The following is an 8,568-nucleotide window of genomic DNA, read 5'->3' on the forward strand; positions in this document are numbered from 1 at the left end:
AAGAACCAGTTAAAAAACAGTGAGATCGACAAAAAGGTCATGTATGGTGAAAAGACCTGAAAAGACTGGAAAAGAATGCAAGAATAAAGCAAGGTCTGTAAAAGAATGAATTTAAAAAAAAAAAAAGATTGACCATTGATATAAAATCAAAAACTGGAAAAAGAAGAAAAATGGGATAAGTTCGAAATCAGTACTCAAGTTCTCAATTAATCTTGATATGCTAAGCATGGCTAGCATGATGTAAGGATAGTATCCTTATAAAAAGTAATTTGATCTTCACCACGCACATTGAAAAACTTGATATGCGAACTATGCTCTGACTTAATGGATAAAGAACTTATTTGATTAATTGCTTATATGATTCAACTCTAGGTTTTCAAAATCTCACTTTCTCATCTTGAGTCTACTCATTCATACTTGATTACATAAAAGATTGTTTTCTAAAAAAGGTTTGAACATTGCGCATTAAAGTGCATTTTTCGCATACTTTGCTCGGCACTAGCAAAATGTTGATTGGGGATTGTGTTGAGGGTCAAATATTGCATATTAGACCCCATGTATTACTTGATTTTATGAACATGATAATGTTTAATATTTTATTTTAATCATGTTTGTGTTTGCAAGGTGAATTTAAGAGATTAGATTGAAAAGGATGCTAAAAGCATGGATTTTACTCTCAAGAATCACCAAGCCAAGGATTGGATCTTAGACGACTAAGAATGAAGAATTCACATGCCAAAGATCCAAGAAAACCAAGTCAAGAATGAAGAGAATTGAAGTTTTAAAATAAATTTTTGTGATCCTCGACTAGTCCTAGCTCCTGCTCAACTAGTCCTGGCTCCTGCTCGACTAGTCCTGGCTCCTGCAAGACTAGTCGAGGCTCCTGCTCGACTAGTTAAGGAAACTTCAACTCGAACTCCAGCAACATCAGATTCTAAATTCACTCAATATTTGACCAGTCGAGGGTGGTCCATGACTAGTTGGAGGTGGCCCTCGACCAGTTGAGGGTGGTCCACGACTATTTGAGGGTTACGCAAATTTTGCGCGAACTGCGTAAATTTGAGGTGATTTTCGAAAATTTCCAACTTGGTGCGAAATTTGGAGTTACAAAACTATAAATAGGAGTCTCGAGGGCATTCCTAGGCATCTTCTAGGGTTTGACGAGTGGAGCAAGAGTGTGGAGAAGCCGTCGCTAAGAGTTTTTCTTCTCTTTCCTTAGTAGTTTTTATGCTTTTCTTAAGAGTTCTTAGTTCAATCATATTATAGTTGGCTAAACCTCTTAGCTAGGGCTAAGAGGTAAAGCTTGCAATGTGATTAAGATGTTTTCTTTCTTTTGATTCATGTTTTATTGAACTCTCTTGGGTTCTAGTTTGATTATGAAGGAATATGTCACGCCCCAAACTCGGAAACCGGGCTCACAAAATTCTTGATCACTAAATCCGGTGTTGAAAGCCTCCGTAGTACCCGTTTTCGGCTCCCGGTGGCTATACGCCAGATTCTGATCCTGGGATCTTATAAGGAGGATTTTTTTTAGGTACATTTATCTCGTAAGAAGCATAATCACAAGTTTACCCAAATCACAAAGGCAACATCATTATCACATATCCACTAATATAAACAGTTGAATACAGTGCTGAAAAGGAAATACATATATCAAAAAATCAAAGTTCCAGAAGACAGCTGCACTCTCTAAGCTCAACGCTACTGCAACCTAACGCCACCTGCACGCATCTATCATGCATAAGCTTATAGAAAGCTTAGAGGATGGTGAAAGTGTGTGCTCAAGGTAAGTGCCAAGTATGCAATATCAGAGCAATGCAGAAACATGCTGGTAAGTCCATAAATAGCATCAGCCTTATCCAAGCTATGCGATGCAAAAACATAATAAGCCAATATCATATATTGAGGAAGCAATGTAGATCAGCTATGCAAGGCGGAGACATAGTAAGCCAAATATTAAATACCGAGGATGCAATGCAATATGTAAATCCTAACGAGTCCACGAATACCGTTAGCTTCATTTAGGACATATAAATGCAGAAACATAGCAATTAAAATGTCATATGCCGTGGATGTAATGCAATATGTGGTGTGAATAAAATAACCAAGTTGGAGTGTGAAGTCGAGATGATAGTACGTAGTATTGCAGACTATGGGGTCCATCACAAGGGACTTCTATCCAAACCAACATCATACCTAAATTTGAATAGCCAAACTCAATATGGTAGACTCCTGATCTCAGGTTGGTCGCGCGCTCCAACCGAAATCCTATCCATTGCGAAGGTATACATAACAATTAGTTGCACACCACCAGCCCGAGTAGATAGTAAATGAATGAATGAATGAGTAAAATTCTGAGTATGCAACTCATGCTCAATAAGTCCACACATTAATATCGTACTTCTTTGGGATCATCATTGGGGTCTAGTATACTCTATGCCACTTGCTGCCTCACCAAGCGCACAACTGGGTAAGTAGAAGAGACCTCACCATCCGCCTACCAATATCCGTCCGGCTCGTCAATAGTGGACCCATTCTTTAAGTTGGTCAGACTTAGCCTAACATTGCCTACTCCCTCAGGCAGGTAAGGCCACAACCCCTCCCAACCGACCACGACATAGTGGGAAGAGTGGCCTCCTAGTATTCGGCACTCGGCGCTCATGTCTTCCACTCGGTCTAGACGTTGGAGCATCCCCTGGCCACGGGAGTTTAGGGACTTTCACCCATGGACATCTAAAGTGCCCATATGCTCAAACCAAACATTTTTGGTGTCCCATCTGGCCATCCATAATATGCCTGTGGAGGCCGCAGCCTTGATGTCGCTAGGGCACCAAATGATCATGCCACAAAATGTGAGACGCATGAGCCATACCATCCAATCATGCATCAAACCTGTGCGTACCGCGTGCTCATATGGAACAACTCCGTCTCTCAGGGAGTCTCATAAATAATCAGCTCAACGGCACATGCTATGCTCAATCACTCCTCATAACAAGCATACGAATGATGCGTATAGGAATGTATCATGAAGTATACTAAGCATGGTTATAATCACCTACATCATGGTGGGCTTGTATAAGGTGGCCCATGGCCCATAATAATGAACGAGTGGCGTGCACACAATCACATACACATGGTGGGTCTCACACATCACAATTGGGCCTCGTACATACAAGGGGCCTCACACAATCACAGTGGGCCTCATATAATCACAATGAGCCTTGTACAATCGCAATAGGCTTCATATAATCACAATGAGACTCATATAATCGCAATAGGCCTCATACAATCACACAATGGGCCCTATACAATCACGATGGGCCTCACATAGTCACAATAGGCCTCAAACAATCACAATGTTATGCTAACACATACTCAGTGTGTATACCAATCATAGTCGTAATCAATAACCAGCCTATATATATATATATATATATATATATATATAGGGGTTTATAGAAGGACAGCAGATCTAATCCATAACATGAGGATCGGTCCTCAACAGTGGATATACCAAACCTGATACCATCGATCTTTCCACCTACGGTGATGATGTACTCTCCTCATATCAAGGATGGGCCTAGATGGCCTACTCATATCAAGAATGGGCCTAAGAACAAGGAGCGAGCTTCCTTACCCGTTCCATCACGTAGCAATCTGGGCTTCCCAAGGGCTCAATAAACACAAGGTGGGCCACATTCCCTATGGAAGGCTTGGTATGAATACAAGATGAGCTCTACGGCTTAGGTGGTCCTACGGGGTATGGTGAAAAGTATAAATATCAAATGGGGGCCCAACGGATTAGGATAGCCTAATCAAGGGAAAGATCGGTAATATAATCATCAATGGGGGGGCAATGGTTTGGGTTAGCCCATTAAGGGGAGGTGAGAATGGGCCTAACAATAGGCCCTAGGGAGAGTTACAATATGGACATCTAACCATCATTGCTCATACAACGTAGACATTAAACCATCATTACTCCCAAAGCATGACACATTTTATATCAACTAGGAACATGGATGGGCATCATAAACATCATTACATACATCTTGGTGGAATCACACATCACAATGAGCCTCATATACATCACCTTGGGCCTCACACAAGGGCTTTATATACATCGCATTGGGCCTCACTCATGGGCCTCATATAGATCACATTGGGCCTCATACTTAGGCCTTAAAATACATCACAGTGGGCCGCATCACATATGCCTAATACACATTACAATGGCCTGCATCACATGGGCCTAATGGGACATTCATAATGGGCCACATACAATCGCAATGGGTCTCACACAATCACAATGGGCCTCATCACGTAGGCCTAACATACATCACACTGGGCCTCATCATATGGGCCTCAGATATCTCAATGGCCATATACAATCTCAGTGGGCCTCAAATACATCATATTGGGTCACACACAAGGACCCATGGGTTAGGCACAAGGGATGGGTAGTGAGCTTGTAATACATACATTAAGGTGGGCCTAATGGGGCAGCCTATAACCCAGGAAAAATGGATGGACAGCCTGAATCATACATCACGGCGGGCCGCACAAATGGACGGCATAGTGAACAGATACATACACCGAGGTGGGTCTCACGTCCAAGGGATGAACGGCGGGGACAAAACAGATACACCATGGTGCATCCCATGGACGGACAACAGGGATAAGACAATTACATCATGGTGGTCCCCACCATTGTCAAAGGCATGGATGGTGTGAATATACATATGCCATCAAGGTGGGCCCTACTCAGCACCGTCCAAATGGATGGTGTGGATACAAGACACATTAATGTGGGCCTCGCCCGTTTAGGACGGACGGACGACTTAAATAAAACACATATATAATGGTGGGGTTCCACAACACATCCATGTACGAACGGTGTGCATACAAAACACTTACATCAATGTGGGTCCCACATAACTTGTTGACGTCATGGGGCCCACTGATGGATGGTATATATGAAGCACATACATTGTGCGGTGGGTCTCACAGAATTTGCTAACGTCCAATACAGCAGTAAGCTGCTGCTGGTGCTGGGCCGTCCATTAGATGAACGGCTAGGATATAACACATCCCTCATGGTAGGCCTCACACACATGGCAGGTGGGTGCCACATGTGCATCACAGCGGGCCCACCGTCCAGCTTATCTGGACGGCAGAGATAGAACACATACATCATGAGGGGCCCCACAGAACTTGCTGACATTATTACACCAGCTATACAAGGTACACCAGCCAATCCATTTTCCACAGCAAGTGGGTCCCACCTGGGGCCCACCAGATATACATTGTATATAGATATTATATATATATATATATATATATATATATTTAAAACTAACGTCCAGCGTCCAGTGTCCAGCAAGCTGGACGGCCTAGACACGGGCATCATCAAGTGGGGTCCACGTATGGACGGTCCAGGTGAAAAACAGATGGACGACATGGAATGGAATACATACATCATGTGTGGCATCCACGCCCAGTTGACTGGATGGTGTGGACTGCCACACATGCAGCGGGCCCCACCGTTCATATCTCACGGACGGCGTGGATACAAAGTATACATCACGGTGGGATTTCCACCATCCATGGTGTGGATCTAATCCATTCTTCAAGGTGGGCCGCAATAGGAAAAATAGAGAGAGAGAGAGAGAGAGAGAGAGAGAGAGAGAGAGAGAAACGTGAGATGGAGGGAACTCCGCCACTATGAGCCCTCCAAGATTACAATCTACACATCAAGATGGGTCCCAAAATAGGATTCATACCATTAATCGGTGGGCCCCACTTGGTTCATCACAAAAATTGAAATCTATTCCTATAAAACACCCACCGATTTCTCTCCTTCTTGGCTCCTTGGACTCCTAAACTCCTTGGCTTTCCCTTTGATGGAAGTTGAAGAGATTTAAAGGGTGGAGATGAGAGTTGAGGGGGTAGGAAGTGGGCCTTGATCTTGGGTTCTCTCCTTAGAATTTTCTCTCATAGTACCTTGGAAATGGTAGAGAGAATGAGATAAGATGGATGAGAGTGAGGAATGGGTGTTCTAAGAAAGAGATGGGTAGTGTAAGGAAGAGTTGACTTTGGGAATGGGAGAGGGATGGGTTGCTTGTCTTTATTGGTAAGAAAGGGATGGGTTGTGTACTTGCTTGTACTTGATTGATTGATGTGATGTTTGGGTAGAGATTCTCTCAGAATTCGCAATGCGCGGCATGTCTTTGGAATATACGCGGGCCCACGACTCCTAGCCTGGGTATCGCATCGGTGCGCAAGATGCGGCGTTGGAACCGTGGCGACGTCGCGGTCACAAGGGTATAAGTTTTGAGTCAAGCCGACTTAGATCTATGAGATGCGACTTAGGATCGTGCGCAAACGCTGTCGACAAGTTGCGAGTTTTTGAAATTTGACAGGGAGGACCGCGCAAGCCTATGGAACGGTACGAGCTAGGATATGAGTCTTATAAAATATTTTTAGTATTTAACAGTTTGTTGTGACAAATTACAATATATCTGCGATAGCTTGAGATATCTTTTTTTCTTGAATTGAGATTGTGAAATTAGAAAATTTCGTTGTTCACCATTATCTCTTGGGCATGTGAGGATGATGGAATCCCTCCTAACCTTCACAATTCTCTTATAATTAGTTGTGTGATTGGTAGATCCTGTTGTTTGCCTTATCTCCTGTGCATGGTTAAGTGATGGAATCACTTCCAAATCCTCACAACTCTCATCCATTGATGATTAAGATCCATGAGAAGTTCAGAGATCTGGCAAATCTCTTCGTCCTTGAATTAAGAAAAGTAGCATCCTAAGAACCTACAAGTGAATCCTTGGAAACCCTAGTTTCCCACCTTTGAATTTCTTAAGTTTTTCATTATATCTCTCACAATTACTCTCTATACTTTCAGATTTAAGTTTACATCTTCTTCTAGTTCTAATTCTAGTTGCTTTCAGAAGACACACAAGTTCAGTCCCCGTGGATTCGACTTCGGTCTTACCAAGATTATTACTACATCGCGACTCTACACTTGGGGATGTGAACAAACAACCATACAGAAATAAACAATGCAGGATGATCTAATTAGGTGTCGGAAAATGAGGTCGGGTTTGTGGATGAAACTCAGGACCAATGGCCAAATTTGGCAGAAGACAAGTTGGTTGCATTAGACGACTGAAATGATTTTTAGATTTATTTTAGGAGTTTTAGTTTTCATTTATTTTAACTACTGACTGTTTAATTAAATTTGAAAATGCTTATAGTTATCACTTTGTTATATGATGATTGATTAATTGATTTGAATAAAGTCTAAAATGGGTGGACTTATATTAGTTTTGATAGTTTATTTGATGAATGAGAATGTCATGGATGAAATGTTATTAAGTGAAGTGGAAATAGTTAGGTCTGTGAATGTTAACGTAATAATGATTTAAAATACATGTAATTGTGCCTCTTTTATAACTGTATGATGGGTGTATTTATATACACTTAGTGTACACATCATGAAATGTAACTCGGGTATGAGGGTACACACTTTGTATCCGTAGTGTGGGGCGTGACATTTATGACTTATCTAATTCTTAGTTTAGCATAAGGATTGGCCCTGACCATTATTGTGTTGGCCTTAATTCAACTATCTATCTTAAACTAAGATTTTATTTATTAGTAGAAGATTTTTTAAGATTTTACCTCTCTAAAGTTTGTCAAATGTGAATACTTAATTATAGACTATACACATTTCATACGTCATCCAAACATACACAATTATTTATGTATAAATAATTTATAAATGTGAAGTGCTTGCAACCAAACAATCCCTTATTTTACAAAGGTATTCATTTGCTTGTAAAAATTATTCACTTATTTGGATGGACGATTAAATGGTAATGATTATATATTTAGAAATACTATGATATTTTGACGGTCCAATTTCACGTTTAGGATCAAAATTTTTCTTTTATAAAATCACTATGTTAAGTGAAACTTGTATTTGGTGAATCATAAAATAGTAATCAAACATATTAGACACGGGACATATGCATGGACTGCCCGGATAAAACACAACACTGGGGCCACGCATGTGGTATATTTCGAAATCCAGGGAATGGATTGACGCGAATATCTTCCTGCTAAAGCCTTTCGATATGCTGGGAGGCTAGGTGGGGCCACAGTAATATCTGTGAGAAATCCACACCGTCCATCCATTGTGGGAGCTCGTTTTAGGACATGCTACCAAAAAAGAGGTGGGTCAAGAACCCAAGTGTGCTGGACGAGAGGTAAAACCGGATAAGAGTTTCCTACCGTTGAAACCTTCCTGAGATCTACCTTCATATTTATATGCCATCCAAACCGATCATAAGGTCGTTTCCACTTGACTGAAGTGAAAACACCGAAAACTTCTTCCGATATGAAACTCTGTGGCCACACGAATGTTTCAAACGGTGGTCACTGTTTCCTCTCGTAAGGCCCACTTGAGTTTTGGATACACTTCATTTTTGGCCGCGTATTCTAAACTGAGCTCCGATAACGGATGGACGGTGTGGATTTATCACAAACATCACA

Source organism: Magnolia sinica, chromosome 14 (genome assembly GCF_029962835.1).
Source record: "Magnolia sinica isolate HGM2019 chromosome 14, MsV1, whole genome shotgun sequence".
Lineage (NCBI taxonomy): Eukaryota > Viridiplantae > Streptophyta > Magnoliopsida > Magnoliales > Magnoliaceae > Magnolia > Magnolia sinica.